At 32.8% G+C, this 18,370-nt stretch overlaps 1 protein-coding gene across 2 annotated transcripts in view; it reads left to right on the top strand.

Moving 5' to 3' along the window:
• Positions 1-18,370, top strand: part of MACROD2 (mono-ADP ribosylhydrolase 2) — a 2,094,477-nt gene that overhangs the window by 290,222 nt on the left and 1,785,885 nt on the right. The window lies entirely within an intron of this gene.

Genomic DNA, 18,370 nt, shown 5'->3' with positions numbered 1-18,370 from the left:
GCATGTTTTAAAATGCCCTAAAAGTAATAAAAACTGTCATTGAAATGACTGGTATGTTGAAATAACATTCATTTTAAAAGTTGCCTATGAGGAAAATATGACAGTTTTGTAGATTTTAGAGAGTTGATTAATTTCTGCTCATATACTATTGAGGAATTTGTGTTTATTATTTTAACCTACCATAATTTCTACAACTTCCTAAGTAGTTTTCCCAGAAATCTTTAAATCTATTATTAAATGAAAACAAAACTGGCGAGCATTTTGCTTTTTATGTATCTTGTAAGGATCAATGATGTTTTGACTTTTCGTTTACCTGGAAAATAATATTATTTAACTAATATCTTCATTTACTTAGTCCTAGGAAACAGAACTTTCCCCATTGTCTGTTTTTTCCCCTCTTAGCTCCTCAAAATGTTTGCTTCTATAAGAGGCCAGCTAATTGCTTTTCCTAAGACTATTTGATTAAGGTCTCTTCTTTAGCTTCTTTTAGTTTATCTATTTATATGCTTGTTTGATAGCAGTTTGACCTTTTGCATTCCCTGCTAAGACCAGGTGATATCAAAGTACACCCATGATAAGAGGTGTATTGATCTCCATTGTTCCATGACTTCACTTTTACTGGTATCAGAGGGAAAAAACGCCATTAGGTTTAGGGTGGGTGAATTTTTTGAATTCTAAAGTCCATTAAAACATGACGCAATTATTGAGTTAATTAGTGATGCAGATGTCACATTTTAATAAAAATGAAAGAGATCAATAGGCCATACTGGAGCTCCCAGAAATCAAGCAAATTCTTTGTGTATATGATCTTAATTCCGATCCTATTTTATAAAATCATACTTACTCATAGAAACTTTTTAGACCAGAAATAGTTACATTTAAAAAAAGAATTCTTATTTTGTCCAGTTTCCAAGAATGTTTCCATATATGTCTGTATTAATATTATATCTATGTAGAGAATCCTTGACAAATTTTAGAAACACAATAACAATGAGTCCTTTAATAAAGGACATCAAGTGAAGTAAGGTAGGGGAATGGTTATTTTATCAATGCTATTAACCATGTTACTTAACGTTGATTAATCTATCTGTATCTTAGTTTCTTCATCTGTCCAGTCAATACATAAAGATTACTGGAGATATTAGGAAATCATTGTCTAAAATGGGAATCTTGACATAAGCAGTCCTTAATTTGCAAATCACTAATAATAGTAAAATTAAATCATAGTGTTTAATATTTACAAAGTTAGCATTTTATAAAGTTCTTACTGTTTACAAAATATTTTATATTTATATACATTATCTACTACCTTACTATAGTATTTGCATGTTATATATTTGTTGAATTGAAGTGAATTTCCTTTGACTTCAGAACCACACTGTAAGATGGGTAGTGCAAGTATTTTGTCTTCATTTTGGAGACAGTAAAATTGAGACCTAAGGAGATTACTCAAAGTCCCATACCTAGTAAATTAATGGCAGTGCTAAGGCTTTAAGAAAATCATTTAGCAAACGAATTAACTTTTTTGTTGGCTTTTCCCCCTACAATTTTAGACTTTTTTATATTCAAGATGGATGACCAGAAGAAGTAATATTTATATAGTCTGTTTTTTTCTAATTATTAAAAGCACTTTTATGCATCAAAAGCATACATGATTTTGTAGATTAGTGGCACTGAAACCATGAAGAACTAGAATGAAGACCTTTGACAGAAATTGGCTGAATGATGCTGAGCAAATAGCTTAAACCTCTCAGGGTTCTAGACAACTTTCTAAGACTTTATGTTGTAGAGAAAGTAATAACTTGCATTGGCAGAGTTTCCTCACCTAGAAGTTCTCTATATCAATAAAGTCAGACTGAGTTCCTGTTGCTATTCCATTTAGATATGTTGTCTAACAGAAGCCATTTGATATAGGAAAGGCAAATGCAAGCAATTCTCAAATTACATATAGGTTATATTCCAAAAATTATGAGGCTAAGTTGGTTGCTTTAAACTCAGATTACATTCTCCAAACATCCAATATCATAAATGGCAGTTTGATTTTCAACCGTTTAAACTACAAAGCAAATTAATCATAGTTTTCATTTTTTTTTTAAATTTTGGATTCAAGAAACAAGAAGATAAGCAGGACAAGAAAGAAGTGTTAAAAAAGGAAGCAGTACAGCATTTTTTCTACCTTTTTTTATACAGAGGTCTTCTCATGACAAATCCAATACTCCCTGGCACTAACATTTCCAATTTCTGCTCACCTCACACCTTTCTTCTTGTTCTAAGACCATGATGCTACTGCCATGGGAGCCATTGTGAAAGTCTTTTCACAAGTGCCTTCCCATTGCCATTTTCAATTTTCCCTTATAGTATCTGAAGTCTTTGACTTAGTGTCTCTTTTCCCCTCCCCAGAGAGCATTTATAAACTAGATAATTTTCAGAAAAGATTGAACAAGATGGAGAAAGACCTCATGCCATATGAGAGCTGGATTGGATAAAAGAAGATTTAGGGAAGAAACATGAGAGAGATCTTTAATAATTTAAAGAATGTTAGAAGAAAGAAGGATTAGATTTCTTTTGTTTTGCCCCAGAGATCAGAATTAGGAGCAGTGAGAAGTTTGCAGAGAGAAAAAATTAAGTTTGATGTTAGGGAAAACTATCAACAATTACAGCTATAGAAAAGTAGAGAGGATTGCTTTGGGAGGTAGTGTGTTCTTACTCAAAGGAAGTCTGTAGGTTAAAAACTATAGATGAAAACTTTTAAACTGTGTTTTGAGACTCCATATAGGGTCATATAATTGAATGTGGGGCTTGCAAAATTATGATTTATTGTCAGTAAATATTTTTTGTATATGTTTTTTGTATGCTTATATACCTGGGGTCTCATAAAAATTTCTTGAAAAGTGGTTGTGGATGAAAAAAGTTTAAAAAGCCCTAGATAAAATGATATTTTTTCTATCTATTGTAGGAGAAGGATGCTTTTTCAACTATGGATTGAATTAGATGTTCTAGAATTCCTTTATAACTTTAAGATTATATTATATTACATTAAGAGTATAATCTCCCAAATTCTACCAATGAGAGATTTGAGTGAATAAAATTCTTCCTTTAAAAATGAAAATTCCATTGAGAGTTTAAGGAGTGAGAGACTGTTGGGTCTTGCATTTTTTTGTAGTTCTTGTTCTTTGTACAATGGCTTGTATATTTTGTTATTCTTCAGTTGTGTCCAAAACTTCATGGCCTAATTTGGTATTTTCTTGGCAAAGATAATGGAGTGGTTTACAACTTCCTTGTCTAGCTCATTTTACAGATGAGGAAATTGAGGCAAACTGAGTTAAGTGACTTGCCCAGGATCACTCAGGTAGTAAATGTCTGAGGTCAGGTTTGAATTCAGGAAGTTGAGTCTTCCTGACATTAGAAGTAGTAAGTACTCTACCTGCTGTTCAACCTAGTTGCCCTTCCTGGTAGAAGTTTAATAAATATTTCTTGACTTGACTTCAACTGCTTTATGTTCCACTCATTCTCCCCCTATGATTAGACTTTTATGAAAGAAAGGTGAAATAATACTTTTTGGATGATACATGGGAAACTACTTTTAATTCTTTTATTTTAATTCTTAATTTATATGAATATAAATCTGCCTTCTCCTCACCATTTAGCATGACTACACATTTTGCTTTAAAGGTGTGAAAAAATGTTCTCACACTAATTAATGTATTAAATTAAATTATTTAGACTTGGGCATCTGTAAAGCCCTTCTCCCTTTTCTAATTTTCAAACTGCTTTTCCTGTATGTAAGTTAGGAGGCAGTTGTCCTATAGAAAGTGGTGTTTAAATATGAAAATTCAAAACGGTGATCCAAATTATTTTAATAGGGAGATTCCACCATTACTTATTCTCACATGTATATTGACCCCATCTTGCACTAAATAGATGTGTATGCAGTACCGAAAGCAATAAAGCATCTGAAAGTACACATGCTATTACTATGAAATAGTTTACATTAAAAAAAAATATCTAGAAAGTCTTAAAAATGTTTTATAAATTCAAAGCTTGTTAAAATAAAAAACGAGTTTGATATGTAGGTGATCTATACATATATAGAATATACATTCAGTTCTGTTTTTCTGTGAAGTCTGGTCAAATACTAAATGTTCCTGTTAGAATTTGCATTAACTCTTCCTGAACAATTCTAAGAGGATATGAGAGAAATAAATAAATTTTGCCAGGTCATAGCTGCCTCATAATATTTAAATACTGCATAAACTCATAAGTTAAAAATGTATTCATCTATTTTCTTTTTGTAATAAAATTTTAAGAGTCACTAAAACCAAAACAATGCTTTTAAATATTTGTCCATATTGGACTACTTTGAAGCAATGCCTACCACCCAGAGTTTCAGTTGGGGATTTAAAAAGACATTTTAAGACTAAACTACCATTTAGAATCATAAGCAAAAATATTGATGAGGGAAGAGAGTTTAAAATAAAAAAAGTAAGAATTTTGTTTTAAAGCAGTTGATGCCCTTACAAGTAGTGGTAGTGAAATAAACATTGACGTAAGAACTTCCTCTTTTTTTCCTATCCTTTACTATCTTTTTCTCCATGTTCTAAAATTCAAAAAGACTTATCTATATCTTTGTCTATATCAATATCTACATCTTTATCATCTAAACATTGTTCCTCACTAAAGCCCAAGTTTAATGCCTTACAAGTTTTCTAAAGCTCAATATAAGAAATGCTGAGGAGCTTTGGCAGCTCATGCCAAGTTGCAGAAACTTCAAGTGTATGCCTGATGATAGACTATTTCTGTTATCCAGAGACTGGCCTAATTACGTGGTAAAGACCCCTTACCAGGTTGGTTGCACAGCAATAGAATTTTGTTAGTTACAATCAATACCTCTCCAACTAAGTTGAAGATAGTCTGCTATTGGCAAAGGTGACAGGAGTACCCATGTGGACAAAATCACAGATTTCTACATTACTAAAATGACTATAACTAGCCAAACAAAGGTTACAAATATAGACAGATATCAAAACATATAGTAAGAGAGAACTCAAATGTATTTTTTATTGTAATAGTCCAACTAGAATCAGAAGCTAGTTATGAGACTTTGTGTGTGTGTATGTGTGTGTGTGTGTGTGTGTGTGTGTATATTTCAACTAGATGAAACATTTCACTTTGTTATATGAAACATGGATTTTTAAAATTCATCTTTGCAAAAGAAAAACATTTTGCATTATTTTTGCTTATTATTGGGTTGTATGTTTAGGTCCTAGTTCATCAGTGTCTTAGATGAGTTCTGAAACTTGTTACTCTTTATGTAAATTTACCTACCACATCACATTACACACAGTAGGTATCTTACAATTTGATTTTTATTTAACTTTTTAGAATTTTCATGGCACTGGTTGGTACACAGAAAAGTTCTAGAAAAATTAATGGTTAACCATAAATATACTTTAGAGCTATTTATATGTGTATATATATTTATCAAATGACATAAAGCTATTTAGTTCATAAATATCCTCCTCCTTGCTTCAGTTTGCCTGCATGTCAACCACTTTCTCTGTATACACATGTGCATATCTAGATTTAATTAGAAATAACTTACTTTTAAATATATTTTTTAAAAAATCATTCATTAAATAATGGTGCTAATTGTAGATTCATACACAACTTTCAGAAAAGAGAGAAAGAACTACAAGAATGTTTTTCTTCTATTTTTTTTTTTCTTTTGTAACAGACTATATTGCTACTCATGTCTTTCAGTTTATCAGTTCCTGGGAGTGTGAATTTACTGAAGATGTGATTATTTCTTAGCTAACTAAAAGTAACACTTTAAAGTTAGTTGAGCTAGAGTCTCTGGAGGATTTTTTCTTCTTATAAGTGACTATGGAAAGTGACTCTCATCCCCAGTGTTCTAGAGAAAACTGAATTAACACAACTGGTGTTTCATTTCCTTTGGGAATTGGTATGAATTAGGAATTTGTGAGGGCTTTCAAATGATATACTATATGAATTGATTACCTTTGAGCTATGTGGGTGGTATGCAACAGAGTCCACTCCAAACAAATATACCAAGCCAATTATGTGATATCTATAATTGGAAAGTTTTCTGTAGGATTCAAATCCACCTCAATTTCATGAGCTTGTTTTAGTGATAACACTTTCCCTCTATATTTATAGAGTAAATTCATAACTTTTCAAATAGAGTTTAATATCTACAATGAATTTTGGAAAATTTAAATACTTTTTCCCAAAAAATTTCTACAACGGGTTATAGTTCTATTAAATTTCTTTGATATTTTAAATAGTATCCTTTACATATATTCACAAGTTCTTTTCTAAGTTATATAGATGCATTTTGAAAATAAGTTCTAGGTATGGCTATCATTATTAAATTGTGAAAATGATTCCAAAATTAATTTGTAAAAAGTTTTATTCTTATTTTTAAAAAAGAAAACAGAATAAACTTGAAAATTTATTAAGGAAAATTGATCATTTTCTTGAGGGAAGAACTTTAGGAGTTTTAAAGATATTTAAGTCTCATACGTAAATAGATAGAAGTGAACAACACAAATGCTGTCTGAACCATTCTCCCTGCTGCTAGCCTCTTTTTGTTTTGCGTGGTGACTGAGGGGGAAGGGCTTGTCACTCAGAAGTGTAACTGATAGAAATGCATTACCCTCTTTCTCCTCAAAGGCAAATGAGAAATAATCACTCTCACATCATCTTATTGACAAACAGGGAAATTTGTTGGCTGATTGAAGAAAAATTTAGACCGCACAAGTAAGATATAAGTAGACGTGGATTTTATACTTGAAATCGTTGGAGTAGTAGACTTTAAGTATTTGGACTTTTCCCTTCCAATTTTAAGCATGATTTACATTTCAAAATCACTTCAGATTTTTAGTTGAACTTAGATTTAAGAAGCGCTAAAATATTTACTGATTGAAGTTGTACCTGTAGTATTCATTATTATGAAATGTCATATGAAATTATTAATTTCATTGAACTAAGTATTTTTATGCCTATGACTGGATTTATATGGATATTTCATATTCAGAGGGATTATAACAATCCACATTATGACTTTTGGCATTTGGCTTTAAATCTTACTAATATTATTCAATTCAGTTTATTTCTATAAGCATTTATTAAGGACCTACCATATGCCAGGCATGGTGTTGGGTGTTGTGGATATGAATACAAAACCAAAACATTTCTTAAAGTTGCTTTTGATACATTAAATTATGTTAAATAATTTAACTTTGAAAAATCATTTAAAACATATCCTAACCAGGAAATATGAATAGCCTATGTTCTTTAATCTCTACAATTTAGAATAAATCATCTCTCAGAATTATAGAATCATAGAAATGAGATTACTCTAGCCCTGAGTTTCCTTATTGTAAAATGAAGAGGTTACATTAAATGATTTCTAGGATCCCTTTTTTTCTACTAAAATCTCTAATCCTATCATACTATGATCTTAGAGAGATTGATGGACTATTTTAGAAAGTAGTGGGTTCCCCCTCATTAGAAATCTTCAAACAGTTCCTGTTATCTCAAATCAAAGCCCATATTTCTTATCACCCCTCCTTCCCAACTTCCCCTATTTTTTTGTGGGGGGGAGAGATAGTCAAAACTGCAGGCCACTCTCCAGGCTACTCAACAAAATGTTTAGAGTTACTTTTGAGTGTTTCTTTTCTTTTTTTTCTTGTCCAATCTCCCACTCCCTATTGCTTCTTCCTTTGAAATGTCTCTTAAGATTTTTCATCTGTGTTTTGTTTCTACTGTCTGCTACCCACTTAGTCTAAATCCTGTCTTAATTATTGCTGAGACCTATCAGATAAATTACTTGACTCCATTTTCTGTTCCTTCTCTCCTTTTTCCATACTATTGCTGGATTGATATTTACTAAAATTCAATGTTTATATGCCACTTTTCCTATCCTCCCTAGCACTCAAAAATCCACTTGATTTCTATTGCCTACTATATCAAATCTGATTTTTTCTGTCTTGGTCCATGATATTTATCTACCCTTCTTTCCTACTGCTTCCCAATTGAATGTCTAGTTGCAATGAATCTGGTTTTCTTGCTTTCTTCGGTACCATTTCTCCTTTGCTATATTCTAAATAATTCCTAAGTTTCCTCCATGATACTAAAGATTTGGATTTAAAGTTGATCCAGTCCAAGTGTCTCTTTTGTAGGTTAGGAAACAAAAAAGTTAAGTGACTTGCCTGAAGTCAAACAGATATTGAATAGGAAAACTAGATTTCATATCTAGATTCTCTGCCTTTAAATGAAGTACTTTTGTTATCTCTTCTGTAAGCATTTGGATGTGGGATAGACAACAATTTAGATGTGGCAAACAACAGTGGATAGAGGTTTGGATTAGGAGCCAGGAACGCTTGAGCTTGAAATATTCTGGTAGATACTAACTGGAACAAGAGTAATCTCTCTCAACCCTAATTTCCTCATCTATAAAATGGGAATAATAATAGCACTGACATCATAGGGTTGTTATAAAGATCAAATGAAAACATATGTAAAGTTCTTGGCAAATTTTAAAGCATTTTATAAATGCTAACTCTTATTACTCTTGACAGTAGTGGTAGTATTGGGTAGTTCCTGAAATTGGTTGAATGACTGGGTCCAAAGAGTTGCCATTAATCAATGATGGCTTGGAAGGAAGATTTCAGTAGAATGTCCCAGGGATTTTTCAATGACAATGAAAAAAATAATTAATGACTTAGAAAAAGACACAGATCATATGCTCATGGAATGTGGAGATAATACAAAGCTGGGAGGGGTAATTAAAACTTTGAATGACAAAATCAAATATGAAAATTTAGCAAATAACACTAGGCAGAATCAAAAAGGTTGACATTTAATATGAATAAAGTAAAGTATTATGTCCACTTGGATTAAAAAATAAAAACCTCCCTCAAGCACAAGAAAAAGAAGGCATGGTTAGGCATCTGGCTGTCATAAATGAATGAATTACTTAATAAATAGGAGGGCTTTACTGAGTTGCAAGATCAGAATGAATCCACCACTAAGAAAACAAATAAAATCTTGTCTATGTTACAAGAGTCCTAGAGTCTGTGATTATGGAAGTGATGATCCCACAGTATTCTTTTTGTTTAGTTCACACCTGAAATGTCTTTATTTCTAGAAATATTTTAGAAAAAACATTGATAAGTTGAGGAATGTCCATGTAAAGGTGAATATTCATTGTGGGAAATGACTTTAATATCATGCCTTATGAGAACTGATTGAATGAACTGGAAATCAACTGATTTGTTAATATCACTAGTCCTGAAATTAGTTTTAAATTATTTGGGTTTATTTATATTATGTTTTCCTACAGAATGTACGCCTTTAAATTAAAAGCAAAGTCTGTCTTGTTTTCTGTTTTTCTTTTCTCCAATGTTTGTTGAATTGCATGTTTAGATGGAGGAGAGAAATTCTGTGGGGATAGAATAGCTTTATTTTCTTGATCCCAAACTTCTTCCAGAAACAAATGCCTTAAAAAATTTTTTTTGTCTTTTGTTTTTGCATCAAATATTGTATTTTATTTATTCTGTTAAATATTTCCCGATTAGATTTTAATCTAGATTGGCTATATTTGCACATGGTAGTAATGCTACATGTTATCAAACATGTTAAGTTTGATACCTCTGCTTTAAACAATAGTTTAAGGAGATTAACCTTGAATCCTTGAAAATTTCTAGGATGATTATGGAGAGGAGGGTTTTTGAATACTTAGGAAGGGAAATGGTAATTACTACATCCAAGAATGAATTCATTAAAAATGAATTATGTTAGACTAAGCTCAGAATTTCCTTATTCACAAACATTTTCACAGAGATCAGAATCCCAGTGTGGTCATCTGAGAAGTACACTAGCTTTTCAGAGGGTCTGTAGAATGTATATATAGAATTCAAACCCCACTTCTGGCATGTACAACCTGTAACCTTGGGAAGCCATCACAGATGAGAGCACTCTTAGTTATATTTAGGAAAAGATTAAATAAATAGAATCAATGAGTGGTGAGTAATAAAGTCATGTGGATAATTCATCAAGTGAGGCATTGAACAAGAAAACTTTTACGTGAAAAAAGTGCTTGTCAGTCGTAGAGGATAGTCTGAATGAGATGTAAAAGAGAGGCAATGCTTCTTTGTATATAGTGATGTTCTCTAGTAGCTATTGATCTCTAGTAGTTATTAATAATAACATTATTTTGGTTATCGGGAATTGGGGTATACTGTGCAGCCTTCTAATGAGGTCCGTGACCTCACCTGGATTATTGCAACAGGCATCTAGTTAGAATCCTGACTCCCAGTTTTGCCTCTTTGCAATTAGTCCTCCAAATAGCTTCCAAAATAATTTTCCTAAAATAGAATCTGACTCTTAATTTCCTTTTCTACTTTTAAAACTTGCTGAAATTCCACCTTCTACAGAATACCTTTCCTAATCCTCTGAAATGCTAGATACCTTCCTCTCTCAAATTATTTACTCCACATATAGTTATATGTGCCTAATTATTTGCATGTTGCCTTCCCTATTATGACATAAGCTTCTTGAGGACAAGGATTCTTGAGGCCTTCCCATATATCCTTAGTGTTTAGCAGATGGTAGATGCTTAAGAAATGCCTGTTAACTCTTGCTCACTGTTACTGCTCTGCTTACTAAACTCTAATGGCTTCCTATGATCTCTAGGATAAAATACAGGCTCCCAAACTTGTCATTTAAAGTCTTTCACATTCTAGTTTCTCCCTATTTTCCCAGGATTATTATATATTTATTTCCCTTCCTGAAATCTATGTTTCCACAAAGCTGGCCAATTTGCATTCTCCAAACTCTGAAGCTTTTTCTGTGATTCTTTAGGATATATAAGAGAAAAAAGAAAGATGAGAATATTTCACTCACAGAATTTTTTCAAAGTTTAATGCCTTGGTTCCCCAGGGCATGATCTAAAGGCCAAATGCAGACTAGGAATGAAATGTAGAATATCTTTGTCTTGTTTCTGTAATTGCTAACTGAGGACAGCTGATAAACTATTGGCTTTTATTTCTAGTGAACAAAAAAGCAAGTAGCTTTTATTCATCTATCTAGGAAGATGGAGACACAAAAAAATATAACTGGACACTTTTAATTTTGATAATATTTATGCAAATACACATGCAAATTAGGCAGTGCCTTCAAGATCCTGGAAAATTGCCAAAGTGGCCCTTTCTGTCACAAAATTTGAGCTTTTTTCCTGGACTTGTATAAAACTATCTCTTTGAATTAAGTGACTTTCCTACTCAAAGACACAAAACCTAATTATTTGAAATATGTATTACAGCTCACTGAAGTTGTGGTATTTTTTAAGAAAATATTTCCCTCAAATGTAAAAACAATAGCCTTTTTTGGAAGCAATATAATGCAAATAATGAAAATAAATTATTTTAAATTTGAACAGTTTCAGAAAATTTTTACTTTATTCCCAAATTTGGTTGGTACTCTAGAGACCTGAAAAAGTTAAGGTAGCTGTCCAAGGAATTTTAGCACAATATATGTATCCTACATTGGGATAGGTAATGCGTTCAAATTTTTTTTAATTTAGGTTTGTAACCATATTCACTAGTGGAGAGAATCTGAATTGAGACATTTTTACTGGACTTTACAAGACCTTTAAATTTTTTTTTTTTATTTAAGACTAAGAGAACAAAATTCTCTTTTTAGAATTCTGGCATAAAGACAAGTGTAGTGTCATTGAAAGAACACTGGATTCAAATTAGATGATATAGGTTTGAATTCTGGTTTTGACATTTAACAGCTGTGACCTTTGTCAATCACTTTATCTCTCTGGGCTTCACTTTCCTTATCTATGAAAAAAAGAAGTGGTTCAATATGGTCTCATCCAACTCTAGAGCAGTTTCTCTATTCCTATGAAACATTGAAAACTCAAGAAGTAGAAAATGGGGTAAGAAGAGCATTGTCAGGGAGAGGTTAAGATGCAGAAGCAAAGTTTAGGAAATCAGTTTTTTAAAAATCTACTTTGCTTTCAAACAGTTGATCCAGTTTCTTTAGATTTTCATTTTGGATTGGCACCATTTTAAGAAAGAAATTGCTTGAAGAGGGCAACCAATATAGTAGGTATCCTAAATTCATGGTATGTAAAGAGTGGTTCTCTATCAAAAGATTGTGTGATAATGGGGATGATGATAATGATAATAGCTGGGTCATAAATCTAGAGCTAGAAGTTGCCTCAGAAGCTATCTAGCTCAAACCCTTCATTTCACAGATGAAAAAACTAATACCTTGGTTAAAGGTTACCCAAAATTAAAGGAATGGGAGATATTTAGCCTGAAAAGATACACTTGGGAGCAATATGGGATCTGTCTTCAAATATCTGAAAACTTCTTATATGTAAAATGAAAAAAACAAACAACAAAACATTTGTTTTGCTCTAGTAAACAGAACTGGGATCAGTAGGTAAAAAGAGTCTGTTTCAACCCAGTATAAAGAAGAACTTTTTTAACCAAAAAAGCTCTCTCTGTATTGTAAAAGCAATGAGTTCCATGTCCACTAGAGGTGTTCAAATAGAAGCAGAGTGATACTTGTCAGTGATAGTACAAAGTAAATATGTCAGATAGGCTGTATACAGCTCTGAGTTTGGGAGAATCAGATTTAAATGTAATTGAAAAATATTTAACAAAACAAACAAAAATTCAGTATGATATAGGTAATGATCTTATTCAGTATATGCAAAAATCCTTATATATGGTTTAGTGGTCCCATTTCTAGTTTAATTTGCTACCACTAATGAGAAGGGAATTAAGGCATTGCTTTATGGATTATAGTGGAGATAATCTCTAAAATCTCTTACAACAGTTGAGATCCCATATAAGCATTTTAAATATACCTGTTTTCAGATATCAGTTTTAGGCTTTTATTTTTTGTTTTTAATAATATTATATCTGAGAAATTGTTACTGACTTTTACCAACAGGGAGGCCCCATCACATTAGATACCATTAAGAATATACAACTTCAAAACGGAGCTTCCTGAGCTTTCTTTGTCTATTGGAATCCTAATGATGTTTGAACTTTGGGAAAGAAAATATCTAGTAATCAAAATTTTAATAATTCTTCATTTGTTTTAGTTTTAACCTTTATGGAATTCTCTCATTCATATCATCTCCTCTTATTTTCTGTTGATGATACTCAGTCTTCCTAGGCACACAAGCGCAAAAGCTTAAAAGCTTCCTGGAAAGGCCACTAGATTTGAAAAAGAGAGTCTAGCTTTATTTTCAGCTCTGATACTTTGGGCAGGTTACAAATTCTTTGCATTACATTTTCCTCTTTCTAAAACATTCAGTTAAATTATCCTTAAACACAATTGTAACTCCTTGATTCTGTAATATTTGGTTCTTCTTTCTCTTTACCTAAGATGACAGGGTTCATCAGGTTTATGTGCCTTCACACACTTTCTTAATCATTGCCTCCTTTCCACTCAGTACTCTACTCTTATATCAGATCCTTATAGACTATTGTAAAATATTCCCAAATTAGTTTTCTTGCTTCCATTTTCACTCCTCTTCAATCTGTAGTTCACAAAGATTTTAAACTCATCTTCTTAATTCACAGGCCTGTGTCACTCCCCTGTTCAAATGTTTTGATGATTCTTTATTACTTATAAGATCAAATAGAAACTCCTCAGTATGGGATTTAAAACCTCCACTGTGGCTCAAACCTACTAAAGCCAAAATAAGACTCTAGCCTGATTTCTTTTAATGCATACATCTCTTCCCTCATCTTACTTTCTACTCTTGTACCATCATACCTTCCTGCAGGTCATCTCCTATATCTAAAATGTACTTTTCCTCCTTTCTGTATTTTGAGACACACTTCTCTGTCTTTGAAGACCAGCCCAGATAACACTTTTTCCATAAAACTGTTCATTGAGAAATGCTGTCATGGAACTAAAAGAAAGCGTCTGAGTGCTGAGGTAGAAAAGCATCAATTCAGTTCAGTTAAATTTAGCAAGAATTTTCTAAATCATTGTGTGCCAGGGAAGGGACTAAGTGCTAGGAATTTAAAAACAAACAAGCAAAAAATCAAACAACCAACCAAAAAACTCAAAACAATTCCTGCCTTCAAGGAGCTTACATTTATAAAAATGAAACGATGTATTTAGATAAGTAAATACAAAATAACTTCAAGATTATTATGTGTGGGCTGGGGCAAGCTTTAACAAGTTGGGGAATAAGCCAAAACCTCTTGAAAAAAATTTCTCTTTGACTGATCCATGAAGAGAACTAAGAGTCCCCAGAGGCAGAAATGAGAAGAAAAATCCAAGTATGGGAGCAAGCTTATGTAAAAGATCAGAAACAGAAAGTAGAATATCATATTGAGCAAACAGCAAATAGAGCAGGTCGGCTGCAACATAGATTATCTTAGATAAAATGTTTAACCAGACTTGAAAGACTGGTTGGAACTGCATTTGGAAGGTCTTTAAGTGCCAAGGAGAATTTCCATTTTATCTTAGAGACAACAGGTAATCACTGAAGTTTCTTGAGCAGGGAAGGGACATATTAAGACCTGTGCTTTAGGGATATCCATTTGACAGATGTGCAGAAGATGTATTAGAGTAAGGAGATATTGGAGAGAGGAAAAACCAATTAGAATACCATTGCAATATCTTATTTGAGAGAGCTGTCGAGGCTCTGAATTAGGGTAGATAGGATGTGAATATAGAGAAAAGAACAGTTATTAGACATATTGTATAAATGTATAAATATTGCATAAACTATTAAGTCTTAAAAGATAATTGAATGTGGAGGGGAAGGATGATAAAAGGGAAATGAAGATTTAAATATGATTCTTACTGTGGGATGCAGACATATATGACTAGGAAAAAAGTGTTTTTAATAGAAATAGAGGACTTATGAGGAGAGGTGGGTTGAGTAGAAGGAGGGGAATAATGGTTTCAGTTTTGGAATTGTTGAGTTTGAGGCATCTATAGAACATTCAGATAGGGATGACCATAAGGCTGTTGGAGATTTAGCATTTGGATCAGGGAGAATTGAAGGGATGGATTGTAAGAGTAGATATATATTGGACTGATTGTATTAGCATACTTGGCCCAGGGTTTATGCATGTCTCTAAAATGCATGTGTCAATGTTGGGAGTTACCTGCATAGAGATAATGGAAACCAATTATAGCTGTTTATGAGTTCACCAAGGGAAAAAATTCTAGAGAGAGAAAAAGAGAGAGCCCAAGACAGAACTCTGAGACACATTCACATATGAATAATGGGGAATAGATAAAGATTCAGCAAAGAGACTCTGAGAAGAAAGAGAAAAGAGAATAAGGTCAGGAAAAATCCAGGAAAGAGAGAGTATAACTAGGAGAGCATGTTCATCAGGTTTAAATGATGCAGAAAGTTCAACAAGGATGAAGACAAGAGAAAAAAGACACCTCAATTTTAACAGCTAAGAAACTGGAAGCAGTTTTATATAGCTGGAAAGATTGAAAGTCAGATTGTAAGTGGCTGAGGAAAATGATATGAGAAAATGGAAGCAGTGGGTCTAGGTAACCTTTTTCTATGACTTTATGAATGAGACAACAAACAGACAAAAGCATGAGACACCAAGTGAATGGTTTTTAAAGATGATGTAGACTTGAGAGTATTTGTATTCACACAAATAGAATGCAGTTAAGAAAGATTTGAAATTAAATATTGAGAGGAGATAATTTTAAAAGTAGGTTTACAGAGGAGGGAGAAGTAGGTCTTGGCAAGGAGAAGCACCATATCTTCCTTTAAGATTGGAGGAGAAGAGAGAATGGAGAATGATAATGAGAGGATTTGAGATAAAGAACTGGATTAAATGTGAAGCTTTTGATGGATAATCTCCATTCTCTCACTTAAATATGAGTCATAATACTTTAGAGTGAAGAGAAGGTTCAGGATTGATGCTTTAGGAAGTACAATCAAGGATCATTGAAGGAATAATAAAAGATATGACATGTAACAGTGAAGGTCCTATTGGGTTTTTCTTTTAAAGACCTTCATAACCTGGCTCCTTCTTGTCTTTTAGCTTCATATATTTTACTCGTCTTTACTGTACTTACTATTAGTATAAATATTCTAATTCTATGCACTTTCACTGGCTGTTCCTATAACCAGAATTCTCTCCTTCACCCTGCTTTCCCTGACTTTGTTCAAGTGTCAGTAACAGTTCCATCTTCTGTAAGAAGTATGACCTGCATTTGGTCTTCTTCCTCCTTAATATTAGTACTTTTTCTCTGAAATTATATCCAGATTCTTGTTTATTACAGTGTAAATTCCTTGAGGAGAAGGAGCACTTTTACCTTTCTCAGTATTCCAAGAATTTAGGACAATACTGGCTGTCTCATAATGGATGCATAATAGTTGTTGACTTAACACATGTGTAGTGAGCCAGATCATAGTTGTAAGATTTCTAGTTACATTAAGTAGCATGTCATGTTAGTTTGTTCAGTCACTATAACCAAAACTAGTATAAGAATTTGTGAGAAAGAAGAAAGAAGTTCTGAGGGAACTCTGAAGGGTTTTGATAAATTTTAATGCAAAGGAAATCTTCATGGTCTGAGTTGCATGTTTTAAACAAATTTGGTCCATTGGAGGAGGAACTCTGAAACATTCATCTTTTATTGAACCCTTATGCAAAATTGGTTCACTAAGAAAAGAAAAAAAAAACTGGTATCATGGACTGAGAATTAATGACAGTAAATTGTAGGTAGAGGAGCATGGGACAATAATGGTGACTAGTACCTCTGACATCTGCAGGAAGCTACAGAGAATGTCAAGGATATTGCCACTGCATATGGAAAGAGAAATCAATGCATGGCTTGGATAAAGTACCATAAGTGCCTTAATTAGCATATGTAACAGGGAACCTACTTAGGGTATGATTAGATGACTGAGGTTATGTGGGATTCTGGAAAAGACGTTCTTCACTAGGACCCATTATTTCTCATAAGTTCTGCATGAATCCTATATGTTTCCATTGATAGATAAATAAACCCATTATTCTCTGAATCTTGTGACTTATAAGTTTAGATAAAATCAGATAGTGAAGTTTCCGAGTTTTCTGTAATGAATCAGAGAATGAGAAGTTCTTTTTCTTATCTAGGCTCCTTTTGCCATATGAGCATGGAGTTCCTTTTCCATCCTGGACATCCTCATAGACTTTTAAAAATCCTTTTGACATTTTTTGTATGGCAGAAAGGTTCTAGTATTGTTGACGTCAGCATGTCTTCACTGTCATTTAAAAATTCGACTAGCTTTCAAAGGGTTATCTTTAGTTTTTCTCTTTGTTTCTCCAGAAGTAAATACAGTGCCTTGAATGTATCAAGTACTTAATGAATATTGAAATGAAATGAATCCTGAGACACCTATGAGGACTATTTGAATTTTAGGATTGGGACTGGACCCATGATTTCATTCATATGGAGAACTCCCAAATGAGGAGATTCCCTTTTCCAAATGTAGGTCAGCAAATGCTTTGTAGCTTACAGTTTTAGAGAGTTGCTTAGAGCAGGGCTTCTTAAGCTTTCTTCACCCCTTTTCACCCCCCCCCCACCTCCCAATTTTACATTACCCTGGATATGTAGGCAGAAAAATCAGTATACAAATCAAACATTTACTTATAATAAGTCATACTTTTGCAACCCCCACCTTCAGTTATAAGACCTATGTGTGGTTGCCAACTATAGTTTAAGAAGTTGGAGTCTAGAGTACCAAGAAGCAAAATGATTTGCCCAGGATAACATAGTACATGTTAGATATGGAATTGAACTTGAACCCAAGCCTTCCTGGCTATGAAGTTAGATCTCTATTTATTATGTATTTCTACCTTCTCATTGAATTTTAATATATAAAAGTGATGCCTAACTTGGGCAGATAGATGAAGTCTAAATTTGCCCCTCCCCCCCAACAGGAACACTTAAGAAATGCATGAAAACTTCTTTATTCCAAAGAACCTGTATAGTAATTTCTCATTGATGATTACTTTCATAGGCTTATTTAGAATTACACATGAGATCTTTAGAATTTGCAGAGTATTTAGTTGATATTCTATGAATTGGCTTTAATGTTTTTCCTTACCACATTTTAGCAGTCTAGAAAAATAAAATTTGAGGTTTCAGGAAGTTTTGCTCAGCTTATAGTTTTCTTGAAAGTGTTTTTGTGGGTGTAAGAGAACTTGAAGTGGAACACATAGACAAAAATGAATTGGCTAAAGAAAATAACAAGTAGAGATCTTGTCTTTGCATATATAACAGAACCATCTATGTATGTTAGGACAAATATGTATATAGCCAACTTGGAAGGGCAAAA

This window comes from Sarcophilus harrisii, chromosome 2 (genome assembly GCF_902635505.1).
Source record: "Sarcophilus harrisii chromosome 2, mSarHar1.11, whole genome shotgun sequence".
Classification (NCBI taxonomy): domain Eukaryota; kingdom Metazoa; phylum Chordata; class Mammalia; order Dasyuromorphia; family Dasyuridae; genus Sarcophilus; species Sarcophilus harrisii.
Note: the sequence above shows the minus strand (reverse complement) of the source record. Positions and strands in the feature narration are given on the sequence as shown.